This window comes from Protopterus annectens, chromosome 1.part0, assembly GCF_019279795.1.
Source record: "Protopterus annectens isolate FY-2018-M chromosome 1.part0, PAN1.0, whole genome shotgun sequence".
Taxonomy (NCBI): Eukaryota; Metazoa; Chordata; order Ceratodontiformes; family Protopteridae; genus Protopterus; species Protopterus annectens.
Window position 1 is genome coordinate 371,500,130 of NC_056725.1, and position 19,675 is coordinate 371,519,804.

General features: G+C 45.3%; 1 protein-coding gene across 3 annotated transcripts in view; it reads left to right on the top strand.

The window, feature by feature from the left end:
- The window catches only part of PEX3 (peroxisomal biogenesis factor 3), a 988,587-nt gene that overhangs the window by 205,315 nt on the left and 763,597 nt on the right, over positions 1-19,675 (top strand). The window lies entirely within an intron of this gene.

Genomic DNA, 19,675 nt, shown 5'->3' on the forward strand with positions numbered 1-19,675 from the left:
TACATCTTCAAGCTCAATTCCTGCCAGGAATACAAAACACTCTGGCAGACGATTTAAGCAGAAATCTTATGGATCCTCACGAGTGGAAACTAAATCCACAAGTCTTAAGCATGATAACAGAGAAATGGGGGAGCCCAGACATAGACCTATTTGCTTCTCCTCAAAATTATCAATTGAAAAGATTCTGCACAAGGACTTACCACAGAGAAGCATGGAAAGTGGACGCTGTATCCTTCAGTTGGAACAACCTATTTGTTTACGCCTTTCCTCCTCTGCCTCTTCTACCCAAGTTCCTCCTGAAAGTCAGACAAGAGAAGCCAAAGATGATATTAATTGCCCCGGACTGGCCCCGCCAATACTGGTACCCAATCCTAAGGAACTTGTCTCAATACCCAGCTTGGACCTTGACTCAAAGACCACAACTACTGTCCCAGCAAAACAATCAGATCCTGCACAATCAACTACAGACTCTGAACCTGGCAGCATGGCTAATCATGTAGTCATACAAACAACACCTCTCAGTAAAGCTGTGATGGATGTCATTCTGGAAGCCAGAAGGCCTAGTACTAGAAAATCTTATGCTGACAAATGGAAGAGATTCTGTGCTTGGAATCGAGCACAAGGAACTGATACAGCAGAACCAAATATTCCTCAGATATTACAATACTTAACTGAGATGCTTGACAAAGGCCTATCTTTCTCATCAATCAAAATCCGCGCCTCTGCCATTTCGGCTCATTACAATACAGAGCCACCAATCTTTTCTCATCCTTTACTAAAGCAGTATCTTAGAGGAGCCAAAAATTTAAGGCCTCCTAGAAGATCACCATTACCTGCATGGGACCTCAATTATGTGTTGGAAAAGCTCACCCTGCCTCCATTTGAACCAGCTGCTACCGCTGATCTAAAGTTCTTATCATGGAAAACAGCTCTGCTGCTAGCTATTACTTCAGCAAGAAGAGTTTCAGAGCTACAGGCCCTCATGGCTGTAGAGACTTTTATCATATTTTACCCAGACAGGGTGTCTCTGAGGACAAATCCTACTTTTATGCCTAAGTTGGTGTCCAGTGTGGCCCTTAACCAAGCAGTTCATCTGCCAACTTTCTATCCAAATCCGCAGAACAAGGGGGAGAGATTTCTGCATTCCTTGGACATACACAGACAGCTAAGATTCTACTTGAGCAGGACTAAGGCTGTAAGAAAGACTGAGCAATTACTAGTGACATGCTGCAGGATCAGAAGGAAAGGCTATTTCAAAGCAGACAATTTCAAAGTGGATAAACCACTGCATCCGCTTCTGCTATTTACACCATGGTAAACCTGCGCCCAAGGGCATTAGGTTTCATTCCACCAGTGCTGCCGCTACTTCAGCAGCCTTTTTCAGAGGAGTACCAACCAGAGACATTCTAGAGGCTGCGACTTGGGAGTTCTGTTCACACCTTTACAAAGCATTACCATTTACCTCTGTACTCTAAGTCCAGGGCAGACTTTGCCACTGCAGTGTTGCAGGGCCTTTTAACCGCACCTAATGCTGTTTAGCTCCATCCTCCCAACCATAGCTTTGGGATTCTACCCAAATGTAATGACTGCAACAGTGAAACACGAAGAACATAGTACAGTTGTGTACATTTACCATAAATGTAGATGTTTGAGTGTATTCACTGTTGCAGTCCAGGTTACCCTCCCTCCATCCCCCTGTCATTCTGAAATTTATCTTTCCTTCTCTATCCTCTACAACCTATGTGGTGTATTTGCTTGTAGATGAAGGTTAAGTTTATACTGATGCATGTATTTATAGATATATATATATATAATTTTGCTACCTTTTTGGGGGCACCTGACATCAAGGGCAAGAAAAACTAAAGAAAATGGCATCGGATGCATGTTTTATACCCCTGACGACCTAACGTCATGGAAGAGAAGACCGCAACCGACACCGGACCCAAGACTTTGGAATTCAGGCCGACTGAGGGCAACCTGCCAGCAGATTACCCAAATGTAATGACTGCAACAGTGAATACACTTGAACATCTACATTTATGGTAAGTGTACACAACTGTACTTTCCTGATTCTCACAATTTCCTTTTAAAAATCATACTGCGGATCCTGAGACCATATCACAGGACCCAAAGATCCTACCCCCTCTGATAGAGATTCCTGGGCCCTGGATAGATGGGTTAAGAAGGTATACACCTCTGCAACCTTGGCCATCAGGGCCTTAAATTGCCAGTTTCATATGTTAAAGTATCAGCAGCATATTATTGGATTGCTTCAACAGAATATGATGTTGATTCCTAATTGTGCTGAAAATAAGGATTTAAAGGATTTAATGCATTCTGCTGAACAGGTTGGAAAACATGTTTTGTAATGTGGTTTTGATTCACTAGAGGCATCTTGCAGGGCTGCTGTCACCGGGTCTGTACTTAGAAGGCATGCTTGGCTTAAGGAGCAATCTTTGCCAGATCATGTTAAAATTAAATTGCTGGATGCTCCCTTAAATCAGGACTGCCTGTTTGGCAACAAAGCAGAAAAAGTTCTTAAAAAGATGGAGGAAAAAGCTAAATCTATGCAAATTGTTAAAGATTTTTTTCAAGTGCAGCCTCCAAGATTTAGTAGGCATTGGCCCTCAAAAAACTGGTCCTTTCCTGCCTCTTCCAGGCCTTCTCAGTTCAAACCCAGAACCAGCAGAACACCCAGGCTTCAGTCCCAGGATATGCACAGGACTAAGCAGTGGGGGGCTCCTACTTCCAAATCAGGGAGTAGTAAGACTCCCCCCTATGGTAAGCTGTCTCAATGACTTAACTTTAAAACTTCCAAGCACTTCTCAACTGACTGCTTAGGGGGAAAGATTGCCCTGCAAGCAAAAAAATGGGAACTCATTACTCAGGGCAAATGGGTTTTAAACATAGTTTCCCAAAGATACAGATTTCACTTCCACATGTTATCAACCCCAAACGGTTGGCCAGATCTGCCCCCAAATCAGTGGGCAGAGGCTCAAAAGCAAGTACTCTCTCTCTTAAGATTAAAGGCTATTCAAACTGTACCAGAAGAGGAAAAGGGACAAGGTTTCTACTCAAGACTTTTCCTGGTACCCAGAAAGGACAGCTCATGGTGTCCTACCCTGTACCTGTCTGTCCTAAACACCTTTTTGGTGATTCCAAAATTCAAGATGCTAAGTCTTCACCAATTGCTTCCTTTGATAGGCAAAGATGCCTGGTTGGCAACACTGGATTTAAAGGAAGCCTACCTGCACATCCCAATCAGGGAATCTTGCAGAAAATACCTATGCTTCAAAGCAGGCTGCATGCACTATCAGTTCTCTGCACTGCCCTTTGGCTTATCTACTGCGCCCAGGGTATTCACAAAGTGCCTAGCTCCAGTCATTGCATTTTGCAGGCAAAGAAATATTCAAATATACCCATACCTGTACGATTGTCTAATTCAGGCAGAAAGCCAGGACATAATTTTGAATCATCTGGCATGTATACAAAAGGTGTTAACTTGTCTGGGGTACACCATAAACGAAAAGAAATCACATCTGGTACCCTGTCAAAAAATTATATTCCTGGGAGCAAGCTTGAACACAACTTCCCAGATGGCTTTCCTCACGCCAGAGAAACAAACTCATTGGACAACTTACTTCATACTAGTGGCCACAAAAACCCTGCTGTCTGCAAGGCAAGTACTGCAAGCCTTGGGGTTCATGGCCTCGTGCATTCTACTAATTCCATATGCAAGACTGCATATGAGGAAACTACAATGTTATCTAAAAAGTCTATGGTGTCAACATTCTCAGGATCTAGAAGCAATGTTTCCTATCATACCTTGCCTACGGCTAGAATTCCTTTGGTGTGCAGAGGCCTTCCACCATAACAAGGGACTACCATTCACTCTACCACCTGCCATCCAAACCCTAACAACAGATGCATCAGTCTATGCATGGGGGGCTCACCTGGCAGGGAAGTGCATTCAGGGCAAATGGAACCCAAGTCAAATGCACCTGCATATCAATCAGAAATAAATGTTAGCTGTACAGAATGCTCTGACTGCCTTCAAGGAGTACATTCTTCCAGGACAGTTAATGGTAAAGACGAACAACACCACAGTTATGTGATACATAAATAAACAGGGGGGTACCCAATCTTACCCCCTCTGCAGACTAACCATGGCTGTGTGGAACACAGCCTTGAGCTACAAAGTGCATCTACAGGCTCAGTTCCTGCCAGGCAATCTAAATACACTGGTAAATGAACTTAGCAGAAATTTCATGGACCCACACGAGTGGAAACTGGAACCAAAGACTTTCAACATGTTGATCAACAAATGGGGGAGCCCAGATATAGAGCTGTTTGCCTCCCCCCAGAACTACCAATTGGACAAATTCTGCACAAGGACTCCCCACAAACAAGCTTGGAAAGTGGATGCTCTGTCCTTCAGCTGGAAAAATCTATCAGTTTATGCCTTTCCTCCTCTGCCTCTCCTCTCCAAAGTACTACTAAAGATCAAACAGGACAAACCAAGGATGATGCTGATTGCACCAGACTGGCCACGCCAACACTGGTACCCCCTCTTGCACAGTGTGCCACAGCTAGTCCCATGGCACCTGCCTTAAACCCCTACCCTGCTGTCACAGTAGGAGAGCCAGATTCTGCACCCCCAGCTTCAAACCCTGAACCTGGCAGCCTGGCTAATTACCTAATTTCTCCGTTACCATCCCTCAGTAAACAAGTGTTGGATGTCATTTTTGAAGGCAAGGAGGCCTAGTACTAGAAAATCCTATGCTGAAAAATGGAAAAGATTGTGCCTGGAACCAAACTCAAGGGATGGTCACAGTAGCACCCAATTTACCTCAGATTCTTCAGTACTTAACTGAGATGCTTCACAAGGGCCTTTCATTTTCCTCCATCAAAATTCACGCCTCAGCCATTTCAGCTCATTACAACACAGAACCACCCCTCTTTTCTCACCCACTGCTCAAGCAGTTCCTCAGAGGGGCCAAAAACCTAAGACCACCCAGGAGAGCCCCAACTCTAGCCTGGGACCTTGACTTTTTATTGGAAAAAATGTACTTTTCCTCCTTTTGAAGCAGCTGCAACTGCAGAGTTATGATTCCTTTCTTGGAAAACCAGTTTTCCTTTTAGCAATCACTTCAGCAAGAAGGGTATCTGAATTACAGGCCCTTATGGCAGTGGTGCCTTTCATCATTTTTCATGCGTACAGGGTGCCCCTCAGGACCAATCCCTCTTTCATGCCCAAGGTGGTATCCAGTGTGGCTCTTAATCAGTCCATTCATTTGCCAACCTTCTTTTCTAATCCACAGAACAAAGGGGAACAGATACTGCACTCCTTAGATGTGCACAGACAACTTAGATTTTACTTGGACAGGACTAAACCTCAAATGAAGTCTGAACAACTGCTGGTGGCATTTGCTGCAGGGGCAGAGGGGAAGGCTGTTTCAAAGCAAACCATTTCTTAATGGATAGGCCATTGCATTCATTTCTGCTATAAGCACCATGGAAAACCAGTCCCACAGGGGATTAGACCCAATTCAACCAGGGCTGCATCTACCTTTGCAGCCTTTCTTAAAGGTGTCACTACCAGAGACATCCTAGAAGCTGCTACCTGGAGTTATGTACATACTTTCACCAAGCATTACCATTTGCCAATTTTCTCTAAATCCAGAGCTGGCTTTGCCACTGCAGTCTTGCAAGGCCTTATAGCTGGTCCTAATGCTATCTAAATTCCTCCTCCCATCCTTAGCTTTGGGAATTTACCCAAATGGGAAGACTGCAGCAGTGAAACACGAAGAACATAGTACAGTTGTGTACACTTACCAAAAATGTAGATGTTTGAGTGTATTCCCTGTTGCAGTCCTGGTTACCCTCCCTCCAGCCCCGTGACTTCTTTTGGCTATACCTCCATTTTCCTTTCCTGTACTTAAAAGCTTTTTAGTGTATTTGCTTTTTTGTTGGAGGTATAACCTTGTATGTATGTGTATGTACATATATATATATATATATATATATGTATATATATACATATATATATATATATATATATATATATATAAAATTGCTTCCCATTAAGGGGGGCACCTGACATCTGGGGCAAGAAAAACTGATGTAATGGCTTCGGCTGCATGCTTTATACCCCTGACTACCTGACGTCATGGAAGATTAGACAGCAGCCGATGCAGGACCCAAGACTTTGATAATCAGGCCGACTGAGGGCTACTGCAAGCAGATAACCCAAATGTGATGACTGCAACAGTGAATACACTTGAACATTTACATTTATGATAAGTGTACACAACTGTACTTTATAGATGTAGTTTCAACATGCGGATATATGATTTCTATTACCAACCTTTTCATTTCTGATTATAATCCTATGTAAAATAATCTTCTCCATTATTTTGTGCATGAAAGTAAACATATGGGCATGTATGAGTCTGGGTCTGCCTATTCCCCCTTCTCTTAAAGATAGGTTTAACATTTGGATATCTCCAATCTTAAGGAATCTCCCCATACTTAAATGACCTAGTGAATAATCATACAATATCTAATATCATACTATTCAACAAAAACATGGCCCCTACTGATTACTACATCACCGGCAACCCCCTAAACACACAACCTGTGGTGAAAGACCTTGGTACAGAGGTTGATAACAATCTCACATTCGACCATTATGCAGCAGCAGTGGTCAGCAAAACCTTTTACTTGGTTCCTCTATTAAGTAAAAGGATTGCATCCAGAAAAAAGGAGGTTATTACCTCTCTGTACTCCTCCCTCATTAGGCCAGTAATTCAGTACAATGTCCCATTTGGTATGTATCTCTTCAAACACCTGCACCAACTGGAAAGACCACAGAAATACCTCACAAAGAGAATCCATGGCCTCCAACACTTGACCTATGTGGACAGGCTCAAATCACTATCACTCTACTCTGTACCATACAAATTACTCAAAGGTGATCTGTGTCTCGCCTACAAGGCAATCTCAGACCCTGGTCTACTGGAGATGCTCCATATCCATAAGTTTAACTCCTCGCATAGTATCCGATCGAAAGGCTTAAATCGAATATGTGACATTACCAAAACCTGCTGGAGAGAGAGGTTTGTCTCCCAGAGGCTGTCCCGTCTCTAGAATAGACTCCCCATACATGTCAGACAAAGTACGTCGCTGATCCTCTTCAAGCGCAACCTTGATGAGTGGATGGGAAACCACAAATTTGTCCCAGGGGGTTCCACCTGTGTCCCTCATTGACAGGGGCGACAGGTGCTGATTGAGGTTTCTTTTTTGGGGATAAACTCTTGGATAGGCTTGTGGGCCCCAGAGCCATTAGCCTAGTAATCAACTCTGATTCTATAAACAATATCATTGTACTTCTTGAGCTGAAGATATGGGAATCTTGCCCCATCAAAGTCTTCTGGGAACATCACAGTACCCCGTCAAAGTCTTTTGTGGACACCACAGAGTGCAAGTCATTCACTGTCTAGGAAAATGCAGTTCTTATATTTTTCTGCTTAGTGCAGCAGGGCAAGAGGGAGTAGATAGTAGATGTTTTTGCTCCTTTGCCAGAGAAAACCTCCTGCATATCTTTACCAATTCCTTGTAATTCTCCTCTTCCCCTCTTCATAAACTTCAGACAAGGACAAAGACTTGTTCTTCTGCAGAATGATGACAAACAAGGGTGTAGTTTCAGGATTGCACGTCCCTGACCATGTAGAGGAAACTGTCCCAATGCCAGCCAGCCTCCTTTTGTTAGGGTGACAGCAGCTCCCAATTTGTATCTGATGTCTGACCTAGATCCCTTGCTGCTGCAGGATTTCTTAGCTGGAGTCTCCAAAGTGATTGAGATCACCATGAAGCCTTACACTTATCAGACGCAAGCTGCTGAATGGAAGAAGCTTTCTGTTTTGGCAGAAAGTTATCAAGTGTTGTCTCATTTAATTAACTTGTATTTTTGTAACTTTACTCAGAGCCCTGTGTACTTGTAGTTTGTAACATCTGTGCCCATCAAGATGTACTGGAGGACAGGATTATGGTTCAGCAGTCGATGGTTACGTGGTTACTCGAATGTGTTGTACAATTCCTTCCATCTGTGAATGGCTGTTATCCATGACAGGCATTGACCTCTTGATCGCATATGTCTCCTCTGGGGTCAGGTATGTCATTGCCTGGTCATTGGTTTGTACATTTAATAAGCATTAATGTCCTGTAGCCTTATCTCACCTTCATTCTTCCTGTTCCAACTCAGCCTATTTACAAGCTGTAAGCCTTCTAGTTGGCTCACGGCTAAGTAGGTATCCCATGGTGCACCAGTACAATCCCCAGATCTCGTTTGCCATGTCGACGAGTTCAGATGTGCTTCTTCTTGGCCGTGGCTAAGTCTTTCAAATTTGTTCAGATTTATGGATAAATCTGCTATTTTACATTTAATAGCATTATATAGTTATAGTTGTAGTCTTTGTAGGTAGAATAGTTAGTGTTTATTAGTGCACCGCTGTGCAATTTCTTAAAGTACAGTTGGTCATTGGCCTTTATAGTACTTGGTATCCCATGTGCCATTTCTCCTTTGATTAATATATTACTGTTCATACTTTGTTATTAGTAGTTGTAGGCACTTTTTGTGCTTAGTTAGGCTGTGTGTGCTTGTTAAACAGCTATAAGTAATAACTTTTTTGTGGAGCCTTCTGCTTGCTGATATTGCCTGTTATTAGTGGTGCAGATGGAACGAGGTTCTGTTGACCTAGTTTTTTGTATTTTTCTCAATTTAGACTGTTTTCCTGTTTTGTGTGTGTGCGCGCGAGTCTCTCTTCTTTTTCTGTACTCCCTAGGTCCGTTTTAGTTAGAGGACCTAGTTTCACTTTCTTTCCTACCTGGGCTTGGCCCGTTTAAGTTAGAGAACCTTGTCCTCATGGTGTTTGTTTGCCTGTTCCTGTAGGGCTAGGCCTGTTTGTGAGGACCTAGTCCTCCCACTTTCTCCCTGTGTGTATGTGAGTTCATCTTGGCTAAGGAAAGTAAGGACCATAAGCCATCTGGCTTTAAAAAAATGCATAAAATGCTCAGAGAAGATGTCCATAATGGATGGCCACAGTAACTGCGTTTACTGTCTTGGGGCCATCCACTTACAGGAAACTTGCTTATTTTGCCACCCTTTTAGTGCTAGGGTGTTGCAAGAAAGAAAAAAATAAGCTCACTCTAAAAGGTCTCCTAAAACCTTCTTTTGAGGAAGATTTGGCTAGCTGTTCCTCCTCTGCTAGACCTCAGGGATCTAAAAAGGAAAAGTCCAAGTCTTCTAAGAGGCCCTCCCTGGCACTGGCTGGTGTCTCGGAGCCGCCTCTTAAAATTTCTAAGCCTGACAAATTTACTGTCTCATCGGCTCCACTGAGTTCGGAGCCAATCGAGAGTTGTACTACTGTGGTTACAGGGTCGGCGCCAAGTAGATGTCCTTCAAGGATGCATCTGCAGTCCTTACAAATGGGTTGTCCTGTCGTCAGGCAGCCCTTCGGTCGGCCGGATTCCAAAGTCTGGGTCTGGCTTCGGCTGGTGTCGCACTTCACCCGACGTCATCGCTGCAGTTTTTCGGGTATAAAGGCATCAGCCGACGCCATTTTCCTCAGTCTTTCTTGCCGCGTGGCGCCCGAAGCAGAAGCTGTTCGCAAGTGCCGGTCGGTCAGATCCAGAGATTACTACTACCGAATACTACTTGAAGACTTCTAAAAGCTAAGTACCCGTTGGGGACTCTTTCTTGCCTCAGCCGATGTCAGAGAAAGTGAATAACTGTTTATCTTGTGGGAAACAAATACCTCATAAAGATTTCCACTCCTACTGCATACATTGTTTAGGCCCAGACCCCGACGTAGCAGCTTGTCTAGCCTGTGCTTCTTTTAACCGACGGACGCTTAGACGTCGGTCGGAGTTTGCTGAGCAGTTTTTCGGCTCTGATTTTGCCTATATTATGCCGTCGGATCCTCCGACAACGCAAATTACCAAAAAACGCAAAGAAAAGGACCGACACTCGCGGTCCGCGGTTTCGGCCGAAACCACGGTTAAGCAAACCGCGAGTGTCTCTGTTTCGGCCGAAACCGAGCAAGCGGTTCTTTCTTCAGCCGAAACCATGCCTTCTACCGAGGCCTCCTCTAACCTGGTAGAATCGGCTTCTGAAATCCAACCTTCTGTTGCGGTTTCTCAGGAATTATCAGACACTATTCCCTTGGATATTTCAACCCCTGCACGTGGAGCTGCTAGGCCTCCTGCAGCCATGCCTATTAAGGCCTTTGCCAGGGCTAAAGCAGCCAAAGCTTCAAAAACTGTGCCTGCCAAATCCCCCTCTCACAGGCTCAGCACCAGTTCCCATATGCTTTCTTTGGCTGAGGATCTCATTTCTTTAATTCGTGGATCCCAGCCTCATCCAGACAGGACCTCTCACCCACCTCCAGAAAAGAGGCCTAGAGCAGAGCCCCCTGAGCCAGTATCCACAGATGATTCCTCTGATGACTCAGAACATACAGACCCTCCTGAGGCTCCTTATTCCCCTTACGAAGACTCTGATGCTGAAGAGTCCATTCCTTCAGCCTCTCCACCTGAGGAATTTTCCTTTGGGGAAACCTTGCATGCTATGAGGGAACAATTTCAGTGGCAAGGCCAAGATTTCTCAGATTCCAGAAAAAGGCTTAGAACCTTTCTACATTTGCCACAGCATAGGCCTTTAGCTATACCTCCAGTTCTTTCTGTTGTAGATGATGCATTTAATGATGCTTGCACTGCTCCTGATTCATTACCTCCGGCCCCTGCTAAGCCCGATAGGTTCTACAGGGTCCCGGACACTCATCACCATTTATACAAGGCTCCTTTTGCAGATCCAGAGACTATCTCCCAGGGCCCTAAAGCTGTAGCAACTACATCTACTAAAACCCCTCCCCTCTGAAAGGGAATCCAGGTCCTTAGAGAGATGGGGTAAAAAAGTTTACACCTCTGCTACTTTGTCAGCTAGGGCTTTGAACTGCCAGTTTCATATGATTCAATATCAAGAGTTTATGCTTGACCAGTTAACTAAAAAGCTGTCCTCTGAAGAATCTTTAGATAAAAAATATGTTCAGGAGATGGTACATAACATACAGCAGGTTAGTAACCATTCTTTAAAATGTGGCTATGATGCACTGGAGGCTTCCTTTAGATCAGCCATGACTGGCACAGTTATCAGGAGACATGCATGGTTGAAAGAGCAGGCATTACCAGACCATGTCAAATCAAAGCTTTTGGATGCACCTATGGACAAGGTCAATTTATTTGGTTCCCCTGCACAGCAGGTACTAAAAAAGATGGAAGAGAAGGCGAAATCTGTACAAACAGTGAAAGATTTCTTACAGGTTCAACCTCCAAGGTTTAGCAGGAACTGGCCCTCCAAGAATTGGTCCTTTCCGGACTCCTCTAAGACACAGAGAGGCAGGAATAGGCGTTCAAGAGGCAGAAATCAATCCAGGGGTGCCTACAGGGGACGCCAGTGGCAAGGTAACAACCAGCGAGGCACGGACGCAGCCACCACCACTACAACAACACAATCACAGTGACTTGGCTGTGGCACCGCCTACCAGGGAACAACTGGAAGCACCCTTGGGCGGAAAGCTAACCTTATTTTCAAAGAACTGGCATTGCATCACAAGGGAAAAATGGATTTTGCAAACTATAGACCAAGGTTACAGGTTCCATTTCCATACTCTACCAGGAAAGAGAGGAATGCCAAACCTACCACCTACTCAAAGGGCAGAAGCTCTAAAGCAAATATCTCACCTATTAAGAATGAGAGCTGTGGAAAAGGTACCATCTATGGAACAAGGAAAGGGATTTTACTCCAGACTCTTCCTGGTACCAAGAAAAGAGAGCAAATGGAGGCCTATTCTCGACCTGTCCGCTTTAAACACATTCCTCATTGTTCCAAAATTCAAAATGCTGACCCTACAGCAGCTTCTTCCCATGCTGGGCAAGGAGTCTTGGCTGGTAACTCTAGATCTCAAGGAGGCATACCTGCACGTCCCCATACGACCAATTTGCAGAAAATACATCAGATTTCTTGCAGGATCAGAGCATTATCAATTCTCAGCATTGCCCTTTGGCTTATCTACTGCACCCAGAGTGTTCACGAAATGCCTGGCATCAGTAATTGCTCATTGCAGACTTCAGGGGATCCAAATTTATCCCTACCTGGATGACTGCCTGATGCAAGCGGACAACAAAAGCAAGCTAACAGAAGACTTACAAAGAGTCATTTACCTGCTGCAAGCCCTGGGATATACAGTCAATATAAAAAAGTCAAGGCTGATTCCATCCCAAAGAATAACCTTTCTGGGTGCAGAGCTGGACACATCAAAACAAATGGCATTCCTAACTGCAGAAAAGAAAGAGCAACTACCTCTCTACTTCTTGGCATTAACAAAGCAGAACCATCTAACTGCAAGAAAAGTACTACAAGCCCTAGGCTTCATGGCATCCTGCATAATTCTGATCCCTCATGCCAGACTGCATATGAGAAAGCTACAGTGGTACCTAAAGAATTTGTGGTCCCAACACAAGCACAGCCTAGAAACCAAAATTCCAATAATCCCATGCCTGAAGCAAGAGTTCCTATGGTAGGCTCAGGCCTGTCAATCAAACACAGGATTGCCCTTCTGCAACAGTCAACCAAGCCAAACCATCACGACAGATGCCTCAGACCTCGGTTGGGGGGCACACATGCTGGGCAAGTGCATACAAGGCTTATGGACTCAAGACCAGCTGCCTGCACATAAATCTAAAGGAAATGCTGGCAGTAAAATTGGCAATCCAGTCATTCAGACCATTTCTCCAAGAAGGTCAGTTGATGATAAGGACAGACAACACCACAGTTATGTGGTACATCAACAAACAGGAGGCACACATTCATATCCTCTATGCCGGCTGGCACTGGACCTATGGGATGTGGCTCTGAGCTACAACATTCAGTTACAAGCAATTTTTGTACCGGAAAAGAAAACATTCTAGCAGACATGTTAAGCAGAACTACCACAGATGCCCACGAATGGATGCTGCATCCGGACATCTTCAAAGCCATCACAAGAGAATGGGGATTACCACAAATAGACTTATTTGCATCCCCACTCAATCACCAGCTAAAGAAATTCTGCACAAGGACGTACCACCCACTTGCTTGGAAGGTGGACTCCCTATCTTTCAGTTGGAAAAACCTGACAGCATACGCATTCCCACCACTTCCTTTGATGCACAAGGTGCTTTTGAAGATCAAAGAGGAACGTCCAAGGATCATTCTGATAGCTCCAGACTGGCCAAGACAACATTGGTACCCATTGCTGAGGAGCATGTCTCGGGAACAAATATGGACACTACCCCTGATCCCATTACTGTTAACACAGAACAACTACAACATCCTGCATCCAAACCTGAAAACTCTGCAGCTAACTGCCTGGAACATTACATAAGAGCAATTAACCCAAATTTATCCCAAAGGGTTAAAGACATAATCCTGGAGGCTCGTAGACCTTCAACAAGAAAGAATTATGCAGCAAAATGGAAAGGATATCTCATTTGGAGTACTGCAAAGGGAGAAGATGTGGCACTGGTAAACGTAGCCAACATCCTGGAGTACTTGGCAGAGCTCTTCCATACAGGCCTGTCCTATTCTTCCATCAAGATACATGCATCAGCTATTTCAGCAGAATACAGCTTGGATCCTCCTGTCTTCTCTTATCCTCTGCTCAGACAGTTTCTGAGAGGAATTAAAAATGTAAAACCTCCCAGGAAACCACCATTGCCAGCATGGGACTTGAACTTTGTGCTAGAAAAATTGGCACTTCCCCCTTTCGAACCAGCAGCAACAGCAGAATTACAATACTTATCCTGGAAGACTGCTTTCCTGCTGACAATAACTTCAGCAAGAAGGGTCTCTGAACTGCAGGCATTAATGGCAGTGCAACCCTTCCTGATCTTCCATCAAGATAGAGTGTCCATGAGAACAAATCCTACATTTATGCCTAAGGTGGTATCCAGAGTGTCTTTAAATCAGGCTATCCACCTACCTACATTCTTCCCCAACCCACAGAACAGGGGAGAAAGACTCTTACATACCTTGGATGTACATAGACAATTACGCTACTACCTGGACAGGACCAAGTCCAATAGAAAAACTGACCAGCTTCTGGTAGCATATGCAACAGGAAAGGAAGGAAAACCAATTTCAAAACAGACAATCTCCAAATGGATAGGAAATTGCATTAGATTTTGTTACTCCTACCATGGAAAGAAAACTCCAGAGAACATCAGGCCTCACTCCACAAGGGCTACAGCCACTACCACAGCTTTCTTACGAGGAGTGGCTACCAAGGACATTATAGAGGCTGCTACTTGGACCTCCGTGCATACATTTGCCAAGCATTACAATTTACCTTTATACTCTAGATCCCGAGCAGGTTTTGCCACTGCTGTTTTGCAAGGGATCCTATCTACACCATAATCTCTCCTTTTTCCTCCTCCCCTAGTTTAGCTATGGTATTCTACCCATTTGTAAGGACTGCAGATGCATCCTTGAAGGACATAGTACAGTTTTGTACCTACCATAAATGTAGATGTCCGATAGGAATGCATCTGCAGTCAGGATTACCAACCCACCTTCCCCTCTGTGGTACTCCTAGGGTATTTGCCATCCTTCAGCTAGCTTGGGGGGGATCTATTATGGTGTATTTGTTTGTATATATGTACATACATGCTTATTTTATGTGTTTGCTCTCTACTATTTGGAAACATTGGCATTTATCCAAATTTAGCCATCCAAGAGGGCACCTGGCATCTGGGGCAAGAAACACTGAGGAAAATGGCGTCGGCTGATGCCTTTATACCCGAAAAACTGCAGCGATGACATCGGGTGAAGTGCGACACCAGCCGAAGCCAGACCCAGACTTTGGAATCTGGCCGACCGAAGGGCTGCCTGACGACAGGACAACCCATTTGTAAGGACTGCAGATGCATTCCTATCGGACATCTACATTTATGGTAGGTTCAAAACTGTACTTTTGGAGCCGACCACTGTGAGTACTCAACGGAGTTGGTCTATGGACCCTTTACTAGTCTCCCCTACATTGAAGTCACCAATATTACAGAGATCCCATTCTCCTACTCTGTCCTCCAGGTCTTCTAGGAGCTTATTGGAAGAAGATGTGGAGAGGGTAGTGCTGAGACTTCTGTAGTCATCTGCTTTACCTAAATTGTTGTTGGCTCTGACCCAGTCAGTTCTGGGACCACTTGAGTCCATCTCCCCTTTGGTAATTCCTCCTCCGAGCCTTGCTGGTCTTTCGGAGCTGGAGTGTTTGGTACTGCTGGTGGAACTCTCAGTTCCAGCTCCCCATTAAGTTGTTTCGAAGCAGAGTTCCGCTCCGACATTCTGTGCCGTCCGTGGTGTCTAGGAGCTAAAGCTCCCCGGTCGGCCCCGACAGGGATGCCTTGAACCGAACCTCTTTGGTTCCGAGCCTCCCTCTTGACGCGTCGGCGAGGGTGAGCTCGGATCCTACGTCTGTCTCAGAGCCAATGACTCTAGAACTGATGGCATCCTCGGAGCCGAGGAGGTCTTCGGAGCCGGAGAGGTTGGCATTCAAGATGATGAGGAGTGTGCTGTCCCGATCATCAGCTCCTAACAGGGATATCGGCACTTCCCCCCCGAGGGCACCTACTTCTGTCTCAGCTCCTACTCTCTCCCTGGACAGCAGAGACCAGCATCCACAGGAGCCACTGGCTGATGACCCCCACTTTTCTGAGACCTCCCTGGAATATCCTTCCCAGGAGCCCCCACAGAAGAGAACATGCAAGAGGAAGCATGTAGACTACCAGGATGAGTCTCTTACCTTGGACATTGACCTCAAGGAGTCAGAAGGGTGCCCCAAGTCATCCTCTGATGATGTCTCCTTCATAGACATCCTGGAAATCCTTAAGCAGAGTTGCGGCTGGCCCACTGTTACCCCTTCTGATGAGGAGTCAGTGTACCTGAAGGCTTTCAGGTCTCAACCTTCAGCCTCTTGGGTGTCTCTACCCTTCGACGAACTGATGGAGCTAGTTAATCGGAAGGTGTGGGATACTCCTGATGCCGTGGAGCCAGTCCCTAGGAGACCAAATAAGTTTCTTTCTGCACCTAGAGAAAAGGAATTTTTGTCTAAAGGTGTTCCCGTAGATGCTATGGTGGTGGCAGCAGCCACTAAGAAGGAGCTAGCGGAAACTTCTTCTGTTCATCCGCCGAATAAGGAGTCTCGAACGATGGACAGATACGGGAAGTGTATCTTCTCTTCAGCGGCATTTACTCTTAGATTGCTGAACTACCTTACATACTTCACGAGGCTTCAGAGAGATCTCCTTAAGGAGTTAGGAGATTCTCTACAAGGTACATGTACTGAGGGAGTCCCTGACAAGGTCTTTGCCCAGTTGTCCACCTTGAACTCTATTGTCAACTCGTCCATGAGGCTCATCTCGTATGCACTCGATGGAGCTAGTAGAGCAGCAGGTTCAGGAATTTCCCTAAGACGTCATTCCTGGATGCATTTGTGTAATTTTGCTGAACCATTCAAGTCTACCTTTACCAATGCCCCCTTTGGTTCTTCATTGTTTGGACCCAAGGTAAAGGACACACTCACCCTGTGCGAGCAAGAAGAAAAAACGCTCTCTGCTGTGGGAGTACATTTTACTGTCCCCTCTAGACCATACCCTAAGGGTCAGAGGGGTGGTAAAATGTGGTTCAAGAAGTCCCAGAGATTTTTCCAAGATGCACAGGGTGACTCCTCCTTCAGAGGCAGAGGAGGGAGGAGGAAATGGTAGATGTCACCCTAGGGCGGACTGCAAAACCAGGGAGGCCGCGATTCGTTTAGGGGCCAGCCTTACCAGTGCTCCTGATGTGGGGCCTGACTGTGCTTCTCTGGAGCCGGTCGGGGGTCGCATTTCTTTGTATCCAGAAGCCTGGCTAAGTATCACTCAAGACAAATGGGTGCAAAGAATTTTTACCAGAGGTTATGTCATACCCTTTTCTCTTCCACCCTATGTTCCCAAGAGGATCCCGAATGTTCTACCCTATCACAGGGATCAGGCAACTGTGGACGTCAACAAGTTGCTGACAGAGTCATCCAAACCGTCCCAGCAGACCAAATAGGATCCGGAACTTACTCCAGATTCTTTTTAGTGCCAAAACGTACAGGGGACTGGAGGCCCATCTTGGACCTCAGTAGATTGAACGAATCAGTAAAGAAGGACAAGTTCCGGATGGTGGCACTGCAGTCTATAGTCCCTTTATTAGGGAAAGACACTTGGATGTGCTCATTAGACCTCCAAGATGCTTACTACCACATAAAGATGGATAGGGTGTCGAGGAGTCATCTACGCTTCCGGCTGGGAGCCAGTCATTACCAGTTTCGTGCTCTGACCTTTGGTCTCACCACAGCCCCCAGGGTGTTCACCAAGTGTATAGCAGTAGTGACAGCTCACCTGAGACATCGAGGATTCTAGGTGTTTCCGTATCTGGATGACTGGCTCTTGACTGCCTCCACCAGGCATCTACTTCTTCAGACCAGAGACGCTACCATTCAACTTTGTGCCTAGTTGGGAATTTCTATCAGTTTGGAATAATCTACCTTATTGCCCTCTCAATCTATGAATTTTATAGGCGCAGAGATAGACACAGTAGACATGTTGGCTCGTCTTCCAGTAGATAGGGCACAGAATCTGGTTCTTCAAATTCAGCATATTCTCCCCCTATGAAAGGTCAAGGCCAATACTATTCTGCAGCTTCTAGGGACCATGGCTTCCACCATACTACTAGTGCCGCTAGCCAGACTACACATGAGGGTTTTTCAGTGGCTGCTGTCATCCCAGTGGTCCTTTCAGCACCTACCATTATCTCATCACATACTGCTGACAGTCTCTTGCAAAAAGGACCTCATTTGGTGGACTCAGTTAACCACAGGCACTTAATTTGTTCCTCGCCAACCCGTTGCCACTGTGACCACGGATGCCTCACAGATAGGGTGGGGGGCATTATCTAGGCAGGACTGTCCAAGGCACATGGTAATATCACAAGGCTGACCTGCATATCAGCGTTCTAGAGATGAGAGCGATGCAAGCACTTCACGACCTTCTGCCTCTGGGGACGATTGCGATACAGTCAAACAACATGTCAGTAGTATGGCATATCAACAAACAGGGTGGAACCAGATCATACCTACTCTGTCAAGAGGCCATTCGAGTTTGAAAATGGGTGATATCTTCCCAGCATTTTCTGGTGGCAACGCACATTCCAGGGACAACCAACATGATAGCCGACAAGCTCAGCCGGGCAATCTTGATGCCTCACGAGTGGTCTTTGAAACAGGAAATAGTGGAACAGATTTTCCGCAGATGGGGATAGCCTTGCTGCGATCCCTTTGCCAGCCCGATCAATGCCAAATGCAGCAGCTACTTCTCCCTCATCCCCCCTCCAGGGGAGTCACAGTGAGACGCACTCATTCACGATTTGCCCCTGGGTCTCCTTTATGCTTTCCCCGCCTTCCCTCTCATATATCCAAGGTTATTCAGAAAGCGAAATGTATGAGAAGCAAACTGGTCTTCATTGCTCCTTACTGGCCTCGTCAGGTTTGGTTCCCCTTTCTCTGGCCTCTTCTCCTAGACTATCATTGGATTCTGGACCCAGTGCCAGATCTCTTGATGCACATGTCAGGCTCGTTTCATCCTGCTTTACACACCCTCAGTTAGCAGCTTGGCTGCTCCAGTTCCATCCCTAGTCAGGCTTCACGACTTCTCACCATCCATGACTCGTATTCTAACGTCCTCTCATAAACCCTCCACTAGGAGACTATATTCCAGCAAATGGAGGAGATTCTCTATCTGGGCTGAGAAAAAGAATGTTGACCCTTATACCACCTCCATTCCAGTGGTTTTGGAATTCCTGTCTGAGCTTTTCCACCAGGGTTCTGTGGCTGCCACTATCAGGGTTCAATTGGAAGCAATTTCTAATTTTCATCTAGGCATACAAGATTCTAATCTGATGTCACATAGGCTCTGCAAAACCTTCCTCAAAGGTGCCACTTTAAGACCCCCATTTCAAGAACCTGTTACTTCATGGGATTTGAATTTTGTGTTATCCAAATTGACGTCTCCGCCCTTTGAGCCTCTCATTCATCGCCTTCGAAATTTCTGTCTAAGAAGACTTTGTTTTTGGTGGCTATTACATCTGCCAGACGGGTGTCAGAGTTACAAGCATTGTCTGTAAAACCCCCTTACCTGATTTTTCACAAAGACAGAGTATCTTTTCGTACTAAACCTTCCTTTGTTCCCAAGGTCTGTTCCCATACCACTTTGAATCAATCCATAGAACTTCCGGTGTTCTTTCCAAACCATTCCAACGCAGTGGAATACAAGTTTCATCAGTTGGATGTCCATAGACAATTACGTTTTTATTTGCACCGGACTAAGAAATTCAGGAAATCACACCAATTATTTATTTCCATCTTTGAATCCAGGTCAAGTTTACCAGTTTCCAAAGTGACCCTCTCAAACTGGATCTCTAGCTGTATAGCTTACATTTACACCTCTGAGGATAGGCCTTTACCTTTCAAAATCAAGGCTCATTCTATGAGATCTCCGTCTACCT